The sequence below is a fragment of the Octopus bimaculoides genome, chromosome 6, assembly GCF_046866305.1.
Source record: "Octopus bimaculoides isolate indiv1 chromosome 6, ASM4686630v1, whole genome shotgun sequence".
NCBI lineage: Eukaryota > Metazoa > Mollusca > Cephalopoda > Octopoda > Octopodidae > Octopus > Octopus bimaculoides.
In genome coordinates this window covers 120,217,027-120,238,493 of record NC_142933.1, presented here as the reverse complement: position 1 = coordinate 120,238,493, position 21,467 = coordinate 120,217,027, and the positions used below count along the sequence as shown (strand labels likewise).

General features: G+C 39.5%; 1 protein-coding gene across 2 annotated transcripts in view; it reads right to left on the bottom strand.

Moving 5' to 3' along the window:
• The window catches only part of LOC106877595 (protein ANKUB1), a 59,507-nt gene extending 51,196 nt beyond the window's left edge, over positions 1-8,311 (bottom strand). Inside the window, exon 1 of one of the 2 annotated variants that reach the window (XM_052968512.2) lies at positions 8,157-8,311. The gene's annotated coding sequence lies outside the window, so the exon portion shown is untranslated. Of the gene's footprint in view, positions 1-7,328; positions 7,580-8,156 lie in introns of those variants that run through there. The other variant, XM_052968514.2, reaches the window with a different exon arrangement.
• Positions 8,312-21,467: the final 13,156 nt, after the last annotated feature.

Sequence of the window (21,467 nt, the reverse complement as noted above, 5' to 3'; positions counted from 1 at the left end):
CTGTTTCTGTTGTACCTGTAATTCAAAGGGTCAGCCTTGTCACGCTGAATATCCCCGAGAACTACATTAAGGGTATACGTGTCTGTGGAGTGCTCAGCCACTTGCACGTTAATTTCACGAGCAGGCTGTTCCGCTGATCGGATCAGCTGGAACCCTCGACGTCGTAAGCGACGGAGTGCCAACAATACAACAAATATATATATATATATATATATATATATATATATATATATATATATATATATATATATATATATATATATATATATATATATATATATGCAAACTTTAAAATATGTTTGTGATATATTTCAACTCCTAAAAGGCAAATTCACTGCAATTTCAACTAACCCAAAATTTGCTTATGCTTACACACTGCTTGGCGCTATTATTATGTATGTATCTATCTGTCTGTCTGTCTGTCTGTATGCATGCATGTATGTATGTATGTATGTATGTATGTATGTATGTATGTATGTATGTATGTAGGTGTATATTGGTAACGTAATTCCTATTCTGTTGCCAATCAATGATTTATATGTATATGTATGTGTGACTTTCTATTTATCTTCCACCATAGTTTGACAACCGGTGTTGGTTTATTTTCGTTCTCGTAACTTAGCGAGTCGCTAGAGGAGTCTGATAGAATAAGTACCAGACTTAAAAATAAGAATTGGGGTCGATTTGTTCCACTAAGCCCTTCAAGGCTTCATTTTGTTGTTTTTGTTTGCTGTGTGCCATTATATTTTTAAAGTTAGTAGTAGAACTAAAACTAATTTTTAAGTTGTGTCTATTAAAGAGCTTTCTATAATTATGATTGATTGGAAAATGCCTATCTACAAATGATAAGAAATATCTACCTATATTAAAGGCCACCTCGGGTGAATAAGGTGGTGCGAACCAGATAATTTTCCTATTCTTATTTTGCCATTTCTTTTTTACTAGACTAATGACAATGTATAGGTTATTTCCTCGCTAAAACCACTATCTTTTAGAGCTAAAATATAGTGGCTTTAGTGGTTTTAGAGTTGGCTGTTCCTGCAGAGTTAAAAATTTGTGTCCGCTAAATGAAACTTGTATGACCGAGGCCATCATTTATGAAGCCACCGTAGACTCTACAACCACTAAGGACATAGTTTCGTCAAAACAATATGTGGATCTCACAGAGGGAAATTTTAAAGCCAGGTTCAACAATCACACCTTAAGCTTCAGACACTGGGATAAAAGATAAACAACCAAATTATATCCAGTTATTTATAATCCTTAAAAGCAAAAGGTGTCAGCTATAAGATTCACTGGAAGACCGTGGAAGATCGTGGCCAAGTGTAAGCCTTATACACTACGCTGTTATGCATATATCTATGTGTGTCTCTTTGTGTTTGTCCCCCATCACCGCTTGATAACAGGTCTTGGTTTGTTTATGTCCCCGTAACTTAGCGGTTCGGCAGAGATCCATAGAATAAGTACTAGACTTACAAAAAATAAGTCCTGGGTCGATTTGTTCGACTAAAAGGCGGTGCTCCAACATGGCCGCAATCAAATGATTGAAACAAATAAAAGAATATATATATATATATATATATATATATATATATATATATATATATATATATATATATATATATGTATATATATATATATATATGTATATATATATATATATATATATATATATATATATATATATATATATATATATATATATATATATATATATAATTCAAAAAAGGTTAAAACTCTTTTACAAGAATTTTATCAAGAAGCCAGTGTGTAAAAAAATTCATAAGGGAAATTTCTATTCCCAAGAATATAATTATTCGTTTATATTTATATAAAGGGCATTATTACAGAAAATAATAACGCCACAATGGACTTCTCAAAATAACCACATTTAGTACCTAATGCGAGGAAAAAACAACCAACAGAAGATGACCAACTTTCTTTTAAATAAACTTAACTGTGTATCGGTCGATACACAGTTAAGTTTATTTAAAAGAAAGTTGGTCATCTTCTGTTGGTTGTTTTTTCCTCGCATTAGGTACTAAATGTGGTTATTTTGAGAAGTCCAGTGTGGCGTTATTATTTTTCTGTAATAATGCCCTTTATATATATATATATATATATATATATATATATATATATATATATATATATATATATATATATATATATAGGGTGGGCCAAAAGTAGGTAAACACTTTTAAAATTAACTTATTCCACTTTTACAGGTACCGTGAATAATGTGCTGTGTGTTACAGTGTTCTGGGACGTTTGAGGAATCTTCCCATGTTGAAGGAGGACATTTCGACCATTTACGAGATTAAACTGTGTTTCATAAATGTAACTGTAATAAATGAGTGTAAAAGTAATAAATGAAAAATATTTCAAAGTTTATAGCTACTTTTGGCTCACCCTGTATAGAGAGAGAGAGAGAGAGAGAGAGAGAGAGAGAGAGAGAGAGAGAGAGAGAGAGAGAGAGAGAATAAAGATATGAGAGAGCTAAGGTAAATAACTCAAAAGGGCAAGGCGTATTATTTTGAATAATTAAGTTGAAAGGTGATGTATTGAATGCTGTACACAAGGTGTGTTTAATTTATTAAAAGTTTTAAGTTGGAGAAAGGAAGCAAAAACTAACGGGATTCGTTAACGATTCTCAAAAGAGAAGAGAGATAACTTCAATGGACGTTTAATTTTTCATGTTACTTTATATGCTTTGGGAAGAATAGTCTGACTTTTTTTTTTGGCAGTGGAGGAAGAACTATGGACATTATGTTTCACTCAATTTAATTTCATCAGTATACTAAGTTTCCTATTTTCACAACCATCGGAGCGTGAAGCACTCCTTACGATCACACGTTCGTGAGATGGATGAGAACTATAAACAGTTTTGAGTAGGAACCGGAAAGAGAAATATGAACACGCAATGTGTATGTGCAGACTGAATTCGTAAAACGGAACAGTAAAAATGCAACGCGCATGTCAAAATAAAACGGAAGAGACGAATAAAACAAATTATATAATGAGCTGCATGTCGCGTCTGACACCACTATCACGCAGGTTTGCTGCAATTTTCTTATTATTTATGCTTATGCGAATTATTATTGGCCAGAAACGTAGGTATTACTTTCTACTGAAAGTGTTCCCTTCAGATGTTTTTCAGTCGCAAGCATTACTGCATGGCTTAGAAGATCGCGTTGCAGCAACGCGGTGCCGACTTCAGCCCCGTTGCTCGGCACCATGGGCAAATATCTTCTAGTATAACCCTGGTCCGTCCAATGATTTATGAGTGAATTTGGAAGACGGAAATTGTGTGGAATCCCGTCATATATGTATGCATGTATGCATGTCTGTATGTGTGTGTGTCTTTGGGTTTGTTCACCCCTCCCGATTGTTAACCGTTATTGGTTTGTCTACCACCTCTTAATCTAGCGGTTCAGTGAAAGAACCGACAGAATAAGTATCAGACTTTACAAATAAGAACTGAGGTTAGATAAAAGCATTTCAAGGTAGTGCCCCAGTATGGTCGCAGTCTGGTGGCTGAAACAACTAAATGATAAATGATAAAAGACATATATCTGATCTACAGATTTGAATACACTAGTATTCCAGGGATGACCAGTGAACTTACATTTTTATCACACCCTAAGCCATAACACACAAAGAACACTTTACAGTATAATCCTAGATATACTATGGTTTGAAAGAAAACAGGATAGTCGTGGTCGGAATGCTTTTAAATCAGAGCTCCAGAGGTTAACAATAACTGTTGATTCATACTGATATTAAGATTTAAAGAAATTGTCATAACTTAGAAATAGAAATACAGCAGTTCCCGTTTCTATTTACGTTGAATTTCTGCCTAAGCAAGTTCCTATACAATTTGATAGCAGCTAAATCTCCTGCAAATAGCACTCGCGTATTATCGACGGAAGTGTGCATTGCATAAGGCTAGGTCGAGAAAAAGACGGGATGGTCATACGGAATGTTGTATATGGAAATGCCTTTGATTAGAAGCTTGTTCGATAAGGGTTAACACAGAATAAATAGCAACAACAAAAACTGATATAAGGAAAGTCAGTACTTGGCCGTTCGATCTGCTAAAATTAGCAATCAAATCCACATAAATAATAATGCTGTCTTATAAATGGGAAAACACACATCATAGGAGAAATTAGTCCAGGGTATAACATACCGGGGGAAAATATTATTATAACCGACTTGAAACTAAATAGCAACAGCAACGACAGTATCGGCATCAGCAACAACATCAATGACTACTACTACTACTGCTACTGCTGCTGCTGCTACTACTACTACTGCTACTACTACTGCTACTATGGTAAGATCAGCAGCAACGACATTGAATTCCATTAGAAGCCAGGTTTGATTATAATTCTATATAGTGTGCCGCATGAGGTAGAAGTTGTCATAGATACTGCTGCTAGCAACCACGCTCATTCGTGCATGACTTAAATCAATCAGCTTCTTTAAAAGCATCTTGACTCAAGTAGTAAAGGTGACATTTACAATTATAAAATAATATGTGGTTTGCTGAATGCGTACTTTTTCCCTAATAAGCTAAATGCTTTGTACACCTGCAATAAAATGTCCGGCTCCTTGACTCAGAAAAATTATAATAGCATTTCTCTGATAACGAAATCAGGTTATCCGTGTTTATTTACCTCTTCAAGCGAATTGTGATGACTATAACAAACGCTGTATTAGTGCACTGATTTCAAGTTGGTTTAATACGACCAAAACATGTACGGAGTTGTCTCCCGTACTTCAGGAAAATCTAGAAACAATTTTAATCATTGACTAACGTTATTTTTACTTCATCACAAATATTTTTCCTAGTCAGATGATTTTATGCCTCTTGTAGTAACTATGTTAACATTAAAAAGATAAAAGTGAAATACCCTGGACATTGCTGTTTACGAGTACTTAGACTCATAGGGTCAGTTACTCGTTTTCTATGGCGCATTAGTATAAGTAGCAAAGATCACTTCATTTCTTTTGAACAGGACCCTTGTCCATCGCAATGTTCCTCATTTACAGCTGAGCGAATTGGGCAACGTGAAATGAAGTGCTCTGTTCAAGAATACAACACGCTACCCGGTCTGGGAGTCGAAAGCACGACCTTGCGGTCGTAAGTGCAATACCCTAACCATTAGGTCATGCACCTTTACATGTTAATACTAACTTAACCATTATTCACTATTAACTCGGTACATTTAAACTTCACAATCTAATTAACCGAGAAATCTTTTCGTTTATTCTTGTCATAAGGAGATATGTCAAAATTTCCCAAATGAATTCGTGGATAACATTAATGGAAGTCCATTTATAGGTTTATAAATGGGCAAAATAAAGTACAACAGATTCAAGCATGATGAACATTTTAAGAATTCCTACCAAATTTCCAAGGAATATCCTGCATATCTTTTCAGGAAATATCTTTCTAAAAAAAAAAAAAACACTTTGAGAATCCTAGAACTTAACAAACTCAGAAGGAATCACCGACAAAAGGAACTTCAGAGATATATTTTTGTTGCATAAGCTAACCTTGGTTCAAATCAAGCTTTGTTAGTTCAATTGCTTAAATAGAAATTCCGTGGAAGTCCGTCAGAGGGAGTTTTTCTTTTTTTTTTTGGTTGGTAGAGCTAAATTGTCACCCAGTTTAGCATCATCGATATACCCTTGTGTACCTTCCGCAGGGTCCATCCTGTTGTAAGTATTCAGACTAGATACCCAGTGTGAAGATACTTCCTGAGTTGGGATTGTTCGTCCTTCCCCAGTGAGAAATTATCTTTCTCCTCTAAGCCATAAAAATCAGATTTCTCGTAATACTCGGCCCTAAATTGGTATTGTGTAGATTATATCCTAATGTATCGAACTGACAGGTATATCCCATGGCTTGCAAGAAATTGCATTAGAGACAATATTTATGTTCGGTTATTTGGTTTGGAACGTATTAGAAATAAACTTTCATCTTGAATAGGAGCCATAGAGATAAACCATCATAAACACATCTCATGAGTTTATCTAAGATCATATGTCAGTTACTGATAAAATCTGATTAAACTGTTCTGTTCTATATGATGAAACTACTAATGCCCATATATAAATCATCAGTCCCAGAAAACCATTTGTTCCAGATGATATAGCTACTACTGTCCATTTATAAATCATGTCCCAGAGCACCATTTGTTCCACATGATGTAGTTACTACAGCTTATATATAAACCATCTGTCCCGGTACATCATTTGTTCCAGATAATTTAGTTCCTACTACCCATACATAAATCATCTGTTCCGGAAGATCATTTGTTTCACGATATGTTACTTCAGAAAAGAGGAAATGTAGTGTGTTATGTCCCAGAAACAGAAAACATATAAAACCGGATGGCCTTTAGCCAAACTTACATACATCGTTTATGGAATGAGTACCAGTTATACAATGGGGTAAAGATTGCGTGACTGAGTGAACAAAGTGTTCGACTATTCGTTCATGAATGAAAAACTCGATTCTGCTGTTCACTCAGTCATAAAATATCAACCCAAGAGTATTACTGGTATTCATTCTATCGGTAGTGGAAGGAGGTACGGATTAAACTAAGTCTTCGACCCTTTCAAGTCAAAGTGACAAGACATAAAAACTGAAAGCGAAATAAGAGATTAAATATTCAGATTTCTTTCGCACCAACTGCTCGACCATAGACTGCAACAATATTAAATGTAACCCGCTTTTTAAAATTAATTATATCTATTTATCACTAAATGACAGTAATCAATGCAACATAAACAAATTATTTACTTATAACCAAGGCAACAGGAAAAAATTGCAAATAATCAATCCTTTTTTTTTTTAAATAAAAAAATAGCTTCACGACTCTAGCTTAGCTGAATTATTTGCACCATCGTAAAACTGTCAGGGCAAAATGACTCGTTTCTTTGCAATCGTAAATACGTGCTTATTTTGGTTAATGGTTAATCAATACCTAGTTGGAGATGTGAAAGGTTAAATGAACCCTGCAGGCCATTTGAACTCATATCATAATTAGGAGAAACTAATAAACAGAAGACATTATGTCCGGCATAAAACAGCGTGTATCAACTGGAGGGTGTGTCACTGGGGTCGCCAGATCCAGTGGAAACGCCTGCTAAATCACCTTCAGATCTTATAGTATTGGCTTAAAAATATATATAAATATATAAATCTTCTGGCTAAGCAACAACAACAACAACAACAACACCACCACCACCAACAACAACAACAACAACAACAACGACAACAACAGTAACTGCAACAGCCACTATAACAATACCTGATTTAGTAGTTCTTTGTTCAAAAGCTTTCCTGACATGACCATCCCATATTTTTTTTAGATCAGAGATTACAATATCCAGTGAGTGATTTGAGCAATGAATTACGACACTCTAATACCGTAGCTCATTTGGCTGTTATTGAAGAATTCAAGAAGGTGAAGTAGGTGCATAGATTCTACTGTTGTTGTTGCTGTTGGTGCTTAGTCCTAGGTCTACCGAGGTAAATTCTACCAATCATCATTCCTTTTCTGCCGAGGATAGTTTAATCTGGACTACATTTCCAGTAAGGCCTATCTTTTTTTTTTTAAGCTGATAATATAAGATCATCTTTTATATTTTCCGTTCCAGCTCATGCTTCGATTACCTTGAAATATTTTCGTTGAAGTTGCTGTTTAGCCCAAGGCCGGCTCTCACAGAAGTACCTATGATCAAAGATATCCCAATTGCAACCATTCACATATCACCTTGGATTACAACAAATTTGTCTTTCTGTATTTTAAAGAAATACTTGAGCGAGATTTAACTACTATTTTCAGCTACTCTAGTGGCCCAACAGAGTTACCCTTAATGACCCATTGTCAGTACATTTAGAAGTAATATCGTTCTCAACATTTACTTGAATGTTATTTTAAGGTCGATAATTTTAGGTGGTAATATTTAGGAAATTACTGTTTGGTTTATTTCTAGAAGTTAGGTAAACAACGCTCAGTTTTACACAAATATCAGCTGTAATAATCAGTTGTACATTCACAAAATGAATACAGAAATACTATGCAGATATATTAAATATATAGATACGTAAATATACAGATAAACGAACAGCTTACCTTTAGATTAAAATTTTCCCCGAGTCGCTAATCAGATAAAGAAAATCCACTGAAAGCATGTGTAAATATAAGCAATACACCGGTAGCAGGACTGGAGTGAACATCTCCTGTAAGTGTAGCTAGCTGGCTTACTGTCTGATTATATTTACTGATCTGGATCACAGAACAAATAAATACGTCACAGGTGACTGAGTTTCCTTTAATCTGAATACTACTTCCAGGGTTGTTTCTATAAGTGCAAGCACGCGCGCACACGCACACACACGCATACACACTCACAGACAATACACATACACGCACACACACTACTTGTGTAATGCAGTATATAGGACATGTCAAATGACCAATATTGAGAGGGCCACGTGTTCCTTTATAGTTCAAAAGATACGTTACTGAAGAGAAGTCAAATTATTTTACGAAATAACGTGCTGTTAGTCTCTCATATATATATGACTGTGTATATGTGTATGTGTGTGTGGGTATGATTGTAAACATATATACATACGCACATACATACGTACATACATACATACATACATACATACATAATACATGTGTGTGTGTATATATGTATATATGCAAATAAATATATGTATGTATATATGTATGTATGTATGTATGTATGTATGTATGTATGTATGTATGTATGTATGTGTCTATCTATCTTTCTATCTATCTATCTATCTATCTATCTATCTATCTATCTATCTATCTATTTATCTATCTATCTAGCTAGCTAGCTAGCTATCTGTCTGTTTGTCTGTTTGTCCATCTGTCTATCTATATACATTAAGACGTACGGTGTTGTTGGTTGTGGTGCAGATAGAAGTAGTAGTCGTAGTAGCAGCAGCAGTAGTAGTAGCAAGCAGCAGCATGGATAGTCGTATTATCAATAGTAACAGTAGTTATAGTGGTATTATAAATTATAATTAAGAATGACAAGAGAAAAGTTGATGAGATTGGATGTGAATGAGAAATTTTGACAGTGACGATAAATCTGTATGATGGTGATGATGATGATGATGACGACGACGGCGATGACGAAGCTGTAAACGCATAACTTGCTTTTATTTGTGCTTATACTACTATTACTACTACTACTACTACTACTACTACTACTACTACTACTACTACTACTACTACTACTACTACTACTACTACTAGTCTCAGATTGAAATAGTCGACTATATCGATCTCAGAACTGTATAGTATAGGTCCAAGAGTATGAAAGGAAAATGCGACAGCAGTGAAATTTAAAATAAGAACGTAATGGGGAGGAACTATTATTTGCCCCAATAGCGTCCAATGAGGACATTACAAGAACAGTTTTCAGTCTGTAGGACTGGGGTTACGTAAACACCACGAAGAAAAAGGGAGGGGAGGAGAGGAAAAATGAGATAAAAGGTAGGTATAGTATACAATACTCGGTTGATGCAGCCCTTCTCTTACAGGTAAACCCCTAGTTAGGGCCAGTCGAGGGGCATTACAGTTCCAGGATTACCCTGATTCCAGAAGGCACAACTCTTCACCCTACAGTTGTTAGTCAATTTACAGACTCATGTTTAGAGTAGTTCCATTCATTCTAACCATTTTTACTACAATCAGCCATCGATTTTATAAATGCGCTCAGTTTTCTTCCCAAATGGAACTTGAAAATGTCGATGAACTTTCATTGTACATGTGGAGAGGGAAAGCCAAACTCATCACCTGATTTATTCATGGACGACTTTATGATGCAACCGGTTCCCATTTTGAGAGTCTTCTCCGCAGTTGTCAAGCATTTTAGTAAGGAGACTAAGCTGTCCTTTGATCTGGAGAAATGCAAAAAACTGACAATAAATGCAAGTACTATGACTACTTGAGCAGATAATATAGAACTTCAGGAAGGCGAGATATTACAGAAGCTGGACAATTTCGCTTGAACAAATATTTGGAAAACTGGGATTGTGAAAGATGTATGAACAAAGATGGAAAATGACTGTTTTGATGGAGTAAAAAAAAATATTGTTTCTAATTTAAACACAAAGCCAGAAATGTTTTGGGGCGGAGGTTATATCGATCCCAGTACTCGACTGGTACTTTATTTTATTGATCTAAGAAAGAGGAAAAGCGAGAAAATATTGTGGTATTTATTTCGGCTCTTTACCTTCTGAGTTCAAATGCCGCCGACGGGCTTGAACTCAGAACGTAACGATAAAGAAAAAATAGTCAGAATGAAAACCAAAGAGAGAAAAAAAAGAGAAATTTAGAACTCATCTAAATAGCAAGAATTCTAACAGTTCCATCAACGTATTTGACGAATGGCTTCTATCACAGGCTCAGACTTACCAAAAAATCGAAATTTTGGAGACAGAAACTCCGTGGAAGCCACTCGGCATAATCGTCCTAGCTGTTGCGTGGATAGCTCTAACTTTCGTTCACTCCCTCACCTGGTTCTGGTGTTTCGATTGGGTTGTCCAATTTTTTGCAACTATTCCGACCTCCTGTCCGGTGTGTGGGTGGTTAAGTTTCTCTCTTTCTCCCACTAGTCACAGTGACCCTGGGCTTTTGAAAGTTGTTGTTCTAGAAATGATAATGGCTTCTAACGTTAGCATATGGCTGTAGATTTAGAGACATGGTGGTAGTATAGATGATTATATCGGTTGACCTGCGTATGTGACTGATATTTCATTTTGCTGACTCTGGAAAGATGAAAGGCAGAGTTGAATCCAACAATAATAATACTATCGCAATTGTTGTTGTCATTGTTGTTGCTGCTGCTGCTGCTGCTGCTACAACAACAACAACAACTACTACTACTACTACTACTACTACTACTACTACTACTACTACTACTGCTGCTGCTGCTGCTGCTGCTATTTCCTGTGCTATTGCAACTTTTGTTGTCGATGATGATAATGACCATGATCATGGTGAGTGGAGACCGGAGGACCAGAGACGAAGTGTGATTCAGTATTTACCACTTGTCTCAGCTTTATTGGTGGAATTCTCAACGGAGTCGAGTTTTGCCTTTCATTTCTTCAAATTTGTTTGTTAGTGTTGTTTAGCCCCTTTGTGTATGTTCTATGTTGAAACCACACAAATATTAGTTTTTCGCGCTCCCACCGAAACCACTAGAGTTCGATTCCCCGCTTGGGAAGCTGCATTTAGTTTTAAAGGAGCAGCTATGACTTTGTGGGTGAGAAGCTTGCTTCCCAACCCTGTGGTCTTCAGTTCAGTCTCATTGTACGGTACTATAAGCAAGTGTTTTCTGATATAACCGCAGGCCGACCAATGCTTTGTGAGACAGAAACTGGAAGTCTCTTATCTATCTATCTATCTATCTATCTATCTATCTATCTATCTATCTATCTATCTCTTCTCACGGACGTGCTGTCACATCGGCTGCGAAGGTAAACGTTTATTTGACCTTTTACTGTCCACATTTTGTTGGAATTTTTTAATAATTTTGTTGCGAAGCACCTAGGCTTCATTTGTGTGTATTTTCAAGGGCAGGAATTGACCCCCAGGGGCAGTTTCGGCCCTAGCAAAATACAAAAATTTCCTTCTTGACATTTGAAAAATGTCGAGAAACATAATTTTGGAACGCTTGTCTTGTTCTTTTGACAAGCATTTCCCGAGGCTTCAGATGCCAGAAGAGAAAAAAGAACAGAATAGCGCGTGCTCATGCAGTGACAGGAACGCAGTTGCTATAAACGTCACAAAGACTGTGAGTACAGCTACTAACAGCCCTCTCACCACCACCACCACCACCACCACCACCAACACCAACAACAAAAACAAAACTGTAACCAAGGTTACAAAACCATGCGTGAAAACCGTCACAAATGTCTCTGACGTAAGCACCACTGCTGCTGACGCCATCATCACCACCACCAACGACAACAACAACAACAACAACAACAGCAACAACGACAACAACAACAACAACAGCAACAACAAGGAAGTAAAGTTATCGGCCGTCAGCAATGACACCATCACCTGTTCAACAAACTCTGCTGCCACTACCACCACCTTTGAACCAGGCAGTACATACACCAACATAAACAAAAATATCCAGAAGAACATGTCCGCCAGCACAACAAAAACAAATTTCGCAAATGCTCTAAAGGAAAAAAGAACAACAGTGACATTCACACAAAAACAAATAAAAGACACAAAATCCCTTCTTACGAAAGAAGGAGATGATGTCAGAATTAACATCCCAAAAGATATTATAGAAATGAAAAACAAAAAGTGCATCATTTATAAACTGGTAAACACAAAAACCAGACGTGTAGAAAATGTTAGCACAGATAAAATTGAAGTTTGTCTTAGAAAAATTTGGCCTTATCAGAATCATGTCACCTGGGGAAGGAAATTTGGAACGGTGCAAGTAAGGTTTCTGGATGAAAATTTAGCTAAACAATTTTCGACACTCTCTCTCCGCACAGATGACTTGGTAATGATACCGAGTTATCTAGGACAGAGAGTGACCAAAGTTATGATAAAAAATGTGCCATCGGAGGTGGACACCCAATGGCTGATATCGGCCGTGTGCCTGGAAATGGAGGAGGCAAATATTTTGGAGATTACGGTCGGAGAGGAAAAGAACTGGGGAGGGAAAAATCTGGAAATCCTTCTCCACATCACGGAGGAGGCTTCACAGAAAATTCCTCCAAACATTAGATTGGCAGAGGACCACAAGCTGTATGTGGTGGTAGAGGGCAGGCGACCTCGCTGTTACCTATGCAACAGCGAAGCACATCTGAAAAAGGACTGCCCTCTGGCCGCTAAACAAAAACAACAACAACAACAACAACAACAACAACAGAAGCAACTACCAAATACCCCCAACAGAAAAACCTTACTACCAACACCACCAGCAACGCAAAAAACAACAACAGAAATATCAGCAATAACCACAACAGAAAAGACAACAGAAACTGCAAAAACAGAAGAAAAAAAAGAAAATTCCAAGACTGCCTCTCCCTCCCCCATATCACATACACCACACATAAATAACAAGGAGCCAACATCAATAAAAACAGCAACACAAACATTCACAGAAACACACACAGACGCACAAAATTTGCCGTTACCTCTTTCTGACTCCTCAGATCTCCCATCATCTGATGAAGAGAGTGGGGAGGAGTGGAAAATAGCTACGAAAGGAAAGAGGAAGCGCAGTAAGAAGAAAACAAAACAAAATGCAAACACAAACAAAGCAGGGAGATTCACATCTCCCGAAAATACTACTAACACCAATAGTAATATAAAAAAAACAATGCTAACAGCAATAGACAGTACAAACACAGAGTTGATGAATTACATCAACTCTAAAACAAACATCACAAATAACGATATCAAAACCAACAACCACCCACGTACAACACCGCCAAAACACATTAAAATTATTCATGTAACACCAGCATTACACAACACAATAAAATCCCTCTACCCCAACTCGGTAGGGGGATTCCAGAAATATTTGTGCAAGAAATTGTACAATAGCCTCCTTGGTGAAAAATCCAAGGAGGAAACAAAACTTTCTAACGGCAAGTAACACTCTGTTCTTTTGTTTTGTGCTTTAAAGCACACGTATAAATAGAATCATGGTGAAGATTGGTTGTGTGAATGTGCGTGGCTTAGGGTCCCCTTGGAAACAAGGGTACCTCTTAAATGACATCAAGTCACACAATTTGGATATCATAGCCATTAGTGAGACGAGACTCCATGAACCGCGGGCCCTAAAGTCCATGTTTGGCGGACAGTTTAACATTTATTTTTCTCCCTGTCTGCCGAGGATGGGCGGTAGTGGCACGGCGGTTCTTTTTCGCAAGAGTCTGGATCTCCAAGTAAAGACGATATTTACGGACCCGGAGGGTAGACTGGTTGTCCTAGATGTGGACGGCAGCGATGGAGGCGCTTTTCGGTTGCTGGCAGTTTATGTGCCTCCTTTAACAGGTCGGTCAGACTTCTTTCGACGTCTAGAAGTATTCCTGGGAACGTCTCGTCCCTTACTTTTAGTGGGGGATTGGAATGCTACCTTGGACACGCATCTAGACTACGTGGGGAGTGACAAAAGTAGAAGGGGATGCAAAGGCCTCATAGACCTGCTCAGACGCTTCCAGTTGTCTGACAGGTACCGACTCGACCACCCAAATGTGCCAACGTGGACTTGGAGCAACCGCATTGGGTCGTCGAGATCGTATCTAGATAGGATAGTGTGTAGGACAAGAGATAGAGATAGTTTAGGATGTCCACAGTTCCACATAGTCAGCTACACGGATCACAAACTTGTGACGTGTACGCTAGACTTAGATAAGGCACATAGGCAGGGTCCCGGTTACTGGAAACTAAACGCGTCTTTCCCGTCGAGACAGGTTTTCAGAGACCGGATTAGCACGTTAGTAAAGAGGGCTTTGACGGGAGCCATCGTCAACAACAAATGGTGGTTTGCCCTCAAGAGAGCAGTGAGGGCGGAAGCAATAAGGTATAGCAGGGCACTAGCTGTAGAGAGGAACAGAGAAGAGGGGGAGCTAGTGATAAAGTTAGAAGAGGCATTGCGAAGTGGCATCGCATCCGACGTTTTAGCGGCGAGGTTGGCCCTCGACCAACACTTCAATGCTAAACACGAAGGGTGTGCTGTCAGGGCAAGGATGCGTGCTCTGAGGAATGAAGGTGTTGGAGCCGCACGAGAGGCCCGGGTGGCGGAGGCGCAGCGGGGTAACAGAGCCACCATCCGGTCTCTGGTAGACGAACAGGGGCGCGAATTGCTCGAGCCGAGCAAGATGTGCGAGGCGTTTCAGCGGCATTTTGCCCGACTGTTCGGGAGGAGTGGCGAGCGAGAAGGCAGGGTGGACTTTAGTGCCTACCTGCACAGCTTGCCACGACTCTCGGCAAGAGAGGCGGAGTGCTGCGAAGGGGTCATCACGGCGGAGGAGGTGAGGGACGCGATGGCGGGTTGCTCGACGGACAAATCTCCGGGTTTGGATGGTCTGCCCTACGAGCTTTACAACTGTATGCCAGACTTGTTTGGAGAAGTCTTGGCGGTCGTGTACTGCAACTGGCAGCAGAACGGGAGCATTCCCGGTTTTGTGAGCCGAGGAGCGGTAACGCTGCTGAAGAAAGATCCAAACAAGGGGGACGCCATAGATAACTTTAGGCCCATCACTCTGCTCAATGCAGACATGAAAATTTTGGCCAAGGTGTTAGCCAAGCGGTTGGCGCTTGTCATCGAGAAACTGGTCGGCACGGAGCAGACGTGCGCCGTGCCGGGCCGGAGCATCCATGACAACCTCCATCTGATGCGCTACATCATAGAGCGGGTAGTTAAGGAACCTGGCATGGGTGGGGCCCTGATCAATTTGGATCAATCGAAAGCTTTCGATAGGGTAGACCATCAATACTTGGAGGCCGTCCTCGAAGCGGCCGGCTTCGGTCCCGTTTTCCGCGGCTGGATGGCTGCCTTGTACACAGGCATCCGTTCGGTTGTTCGCGTCAATGGACGTCTATCGGGACCCTTCGACATTGCACGTTCGGTTCGTCAGGGATGCCCCCTGTCGCCGCTCCTGTACGTATTGACTCTCGAGCCACTACTGCGGAAGCTGGCGACGCTGAGGGGCATCCCGCGAGAACTGGGGTGCGGGACGAGCGTGTCGGCATACGCGGACGACGTCACCGTCATAGCGTCTAGCCACGAGCACATCGAGCTTGTCGGCGAGACGCTGAAAGACTACGAAGCGGTGACGGGAGCGAAAATCAACCGGGATAAGTCGGTGGGTTTGCTGCTCGGCACCTGGAGAAGCAAGCTCATACCGTCCGGCAGCGCCTCAGTAGTGGGACGCTGGACGGACGGTCCGGTCAAGTTGCTCGGAGTCTGGTTCGGTCCGGACCTGCAAACGGAGAAGAACTGGGACGAGATAACGAGTAGGGTGGCCACTCTCTGCCGGCAATGGTCCGAGAGGAAGCTGTCCCTAAAAGGTCGGGCGGAGGTGGCGAACGCGTACATCGCGTCCGTCATCGAATACCGCCTGACCGTTGTGCCTTGTCCCGATCGCGCCATCACCGAAATGGAGCGCATCCTCTTCCGCTTTTTGTGGAAAGGAAGCGTTCCGATGGTGAGGCGATCCGTTTGTTGCCAACACCCGCTGAAAGGAGGGCTGGGCATGCCGTGGTTGATGATGCGCAGACATGCGCTGAGACTGCGACATCTCCGGCTCTACGTAGACGACGGTGAGCAGGTGTGGTCGCCGTTTGTGCGACGCGCTTTCCCGCAGCTCGTCTCCATGACCGAGCTGCAGTCGTGGATCAAAAAGAGGTCGAGGAATGGCGAATGGCACCGTGAGTGTCGCGTTGCTCTGCAACAACTTTGCCGTCCCGGGTCGACCTTGAGCGGCTGCATCACAACGAAGTCATTCTATAGGGGATTAGTGGAGGGCAGGTACGACGACGATCTCGGGGCGAACCTGGGCGTCGACGAGGAATACCTGACCCGCCTGTTCAGGACGACTTTCGGGCCGGGACCTATGGACAACTTCCAGAGATCCCTGGCCTGGCAGTGTTACCGAGAGGCGCTACCCGTTCGGGATAAGCTCTATAGACACGGCTCGCGAAATGTGGGGCCGACCTGCCCGAGATGCGGTCAGAGCGATGAAACCGTTCTGCACGCACTCGTGCAGTGTCCAACCATTTCGGAGCTGTGGGCTTATGTCGAACGACTGCTGTCGCGTGTGGGACGAGTCGGTTTATCAACCGAGTCTATCGTCAATATCGTCACGCCTCCTTCCTTTAAACGGGAAGGAAGAGCTGTATTTATCGTACTTGTGGCTATGGCCAAAGAATGCATCTGGTGGACGCGTCTGAAAGGATTAGAGACAAATACTTTCCTCTCTGGTCAATCTCTCATCAACTTTTTCAAGTATCACTTGAAAAGGAAGGTGAGAGTAGAGAGGCAAGTGTTGTCTAGCAAATGTTTCGAAAAAAGATGGATACATGTAGCAAGAATGGCACGTATAAATGACGAAGCCACCTTGACCATGATTCTATAAAACGTTTTAAAATTTTGTAAACAGAGAAATTTTATTTAACAAACTGTGACGCTAAAGACCGAGGTTACCGTGGTCTTTTCGTCGGTTTTTCTTTCCACGGATAACCTCCCCATTTATTGGGAATTTTTTGTATTATGTCGTATTTTTTGTAAATACCCCAAACGTTTTGCGATGTTTTTTTTTTTGTTTTTTTTTTTTTTCATCGTTGTCCCCACTTTTGTCTTTTTTTTCTGCTTTGTTTTCGACCCCCTCGAAAAGAAAAACTCTACATTTGTATTTTGTCCCCTCTGTGTTGAGCCCTGTGTGGCTAATAAAGAAACCTATCTATCTATCTATCTGTCTAATCAAGGTGCAGAAACGACGTACTCCGAAGGAATTTAAAGGTAACGTAATCCAAGGGTAGAATAAGAAAATCTATGAATCAGGTACTCCAAACTAGTCGGAAGGATGCAGAGGATCTGTGTGAGCGTGCGGTAAATAGTCAAATCAAATAAACGAACATTAAAAATAATAATAACAAACAAAAAATGGACGTCTACATGGAATGTATTAGTTTGACGGTCGGTAAGCAGAGAGAGAGAGAGAGAGAGAGAGAGAGAGAGAGAGAGAGAGAGATAGAGAGTCTATTTATAATAGTAAGAAGAGAGAGTTTATATATGGGGGAGGGTGTTTGTGTTTGTTTACATCCCCATAACAGCGGTTCGGCAAAAAAGACCGACAAAATAAGTAGCAGACTTTAAAAAAAGAAATGCAGTGGGGCCACTTCGTTCGTCTAAACCTTTTAGGGAGGTGCTCCACCATAAAAGATAAAAATAAGCGATAAATATCTCTCCAGGGACAATAAATTGAGAAATAACAGTTATTGCGGTCGTTGGTGTTGTTTAGCCTCCCCCTCCCCCCAGCAACCCCGATTAGGCAAATCTATAATCGAAGTCGTTCAGCTATGATGGTCCTAACTTTTATCAGGCATTGTGTATCTAAGACTACACTCCATTATCATTGTGTTTTCGTTTTTCTAAGTCAGAAGGGTGTCATTCTAGGAAGATTTCGTTACTATTTGTAGGACGTTTGATGACTATGTAGACACTTCTTCATTCTGTCAAGGAAGAGGTACCAGTAAATTATTGGGGGTAAATATTAACTGTACCGCACTCCAGCACCAAACTACTTTCTTTGTCTACTTAAAAGCAAAGTGGTGTTGTTATGTTCAGACAAACCTGTTATCCAAAATAACCATTGGAATCACCAAGTATAATTCTTGGAAACAAGCGACAATCGTATTTGAATTACTTAACCATATAAACACAATTGGAATTAGTAATATAATCTCTAGAAGATCTATATTAATCTTCTCAAGAACATTAGAGACGTAAATAAGGAATGGAATGATTCTAGCTTGGAACTGAATCTACATCGCATAAGCGGTTCATCTGGTGCTCTTCAGTAATTATTAACATACATTAAAAAAATACAAGGAATTTCTTTCTATCCAGATCCTTTATATCAATGATTCTTATTGAGGAATAGGCATGGGACGATTAAAAAAGGGATCGGATAAATTGAATATATTTAATGCAATGAAGGTAAATTTTAAACATATTAAACTTGTCTAACATCATGGCGAAGGAAAAGAGTTATATGGATGCATGCATTACCTTTCAATTCTCTCACTCACTGGACTGAGGCCGTGCTGGAGGGTATAGTCGAAAAAATCGACCTCAGTACTTAATTCTATCGAATCCTTTGACCGAACCGCAATTACGAGTATGTAAACAAACCAGCACCGGTTGTCAAGTTCTCAGGCGATGGTAGCGGGGACAAGCACAAGCATAAAAACACATATATATACTTACACACATACTCATACCCCCCCCCCCCCTCACACACACACACACAGACAACGGGCTTTTACATAGTTGCCATCTACCAAATTCACTCACAAGGCACTGATCGATCAGGAACAATAGAAGAAGACACTTGCTAATGGTATCGCACAGTAGGACTGAACCCGAAACCACAGGGTTGCGAAGTTTAGTGTAGGATCTTAAAATTAATTTAATGTATTTTCATTTTTCTTGCTTCGTGCAATTATAGAAAGATGTGTAACAAATTTGGTTAACTTTTGTGGGAAATCACTGTTATATACCGAATCAGTTTGGTATAGTATTTTAAAATGAAGTTAATAAAGCACTTTTGTTTTGTTTAATTACCGAAAGGTGTATAATAAATTTGTGTAATAAATTATTCTTATGAGTAATTTGTTAAAATTTAAATTTTTCTAATAATTGAGATTCAAAGTCGCTATTGTCCGTTATCGGATCGTAATAGCTAATACTTTGATGTTAACATAGCTGACTGGATAAGATAAGAGCTGAACAAACTAGACTAGACATGTAGAGAAAGGTAATCAATCCAAAACAAACAAACGACCTGTTGTTATTTAAGTAACGCTTAACATTTTGATAAGAGACCCATTTATAACATTGTTTTAGTAGTTCTCCGGATTTACAATTCTTCTTTGTCATATAATTGTATTTATATCTATCATATTTCTTTGTTTTATCTAATTATATTTCGCTGTCTTATTATTTATTATAAGTTTAAAGGGTTAACCCTTTAACAGCGAAATTAAATTTCATGGTTAATCCAGTAACGACGCTAAATATCTACCAGAAAATAAGAATACGTATTTTGTGCAAGCGACGTCGTTTCGATAAACTTAACATATCTCAATGACATTTTTAATCAAAAGGTAGGTAGGTGTATAAAACAGCTTTCTGCAGATAAAGGTAATGAAATTTCGACTGAATATATCTGATTTCCGCAGTAAAAGGGTTGAAGTACTGGATCTCTAGCTAAACCGGCCTGCAATAAAAAAAATGCTGCGTTTATGGCCACGAACATTTACAAAATAACTCTTAGTTAACCTTGCTGTAAATAGGTACTATGAGTAGGTAGAGCACATTTTCGAAAGTGGCGGGGTAAACTGACTGCTATATTGATGAGAAGTTTGTTAACTAGGAGTGATGAGTTCCAGACTTTTGTAAGTGGACGAGCAACGGGAAGCTACATCATCACCCCTGTAATTTCCCTTCCAAGAGATCTTGAATTAAACAAAAGTTGTTGCTGCTGTTGTTTAGCTGCGAATCCACTTTGAGTGAGTTGACTGTTGATCAAGAGTTCTATCTACGACCACCCACATCTTTATTATATCTAAGATTTTATGTTCCATTACTCCCTATTGCCGCCGCAGGATTTTGTTTGTCCGAAGTGAAGTTCCTGCAACATGCAGAGAACTGCACTGACTTTTCAGATAGAACAGCTTTTCTCTTGGCAGCTCAGCATCGATTGGAACAGCCACAAGAATGATTCTTAGGTTTTACATCTCTTAGAGAGACGTTTGAACCAGAACTAGGAGACCATCGCTTCCGAGTATTCTTGCTTTCTGTCTCCGTACAGAAGATACATACATTTCAGGGTTTTTCCATTTGAATTTAACTGAATGAAATTATGCACACATTCATGTATACATCTGGAATTCCCCCACACAGACACAGATAAACAATAATAAAGCATACATATTTGAGTTCTATTGTGACACGCACACCCACAAGTGCAAGTCTATGCATACATGAGCAGGTGCGCACAACACGCACTCAGATACGCATACATCAACCAATTCAGTTAAAAACAACCACACAAAGCTGTTTTGACTTAAAGTGACCGGTTTGAATTCTGCATAGGGAAAAAAATAAATCCCAAAGAAGACCATGCATACATACATACATACATACATACATACATATGTGCACGCATGTAAAATTACGTATATTCATACATACACGAAAAAATGTTCGCTTGTGGATATCAGTTACTCTCTGGACATCAATGTGATCAGAAAAACGCAGGAGAAGGTCATCTATGGGCCACTGATAAGGAATTTGCAAATCCATTATCTAAGATACACTTTCAGTTTAGCACCCATTATTATTGAAACAAGAAGACACGTACTAACTCACCTGGAGCAAAGTATAGCTGACCTTGTGTTCTTAGGGGAGAGAATGCAACTCTTTATTTCATACGCTACAAATGATCACAGTGTCTGTGGCAATGAAAATTTGCAACACTTTCTTAAGATTTAAAGGATGATGAACAAAACAAGATGTTTTCCTTGACAGCGTTGCTACCAAGCAAGTGGCTGGTCAAAATAAACCCTTAGTTATAAAAGAAAAAGGAAAACTGCGCGCGCGCACACAAACACACACACATACACATACTC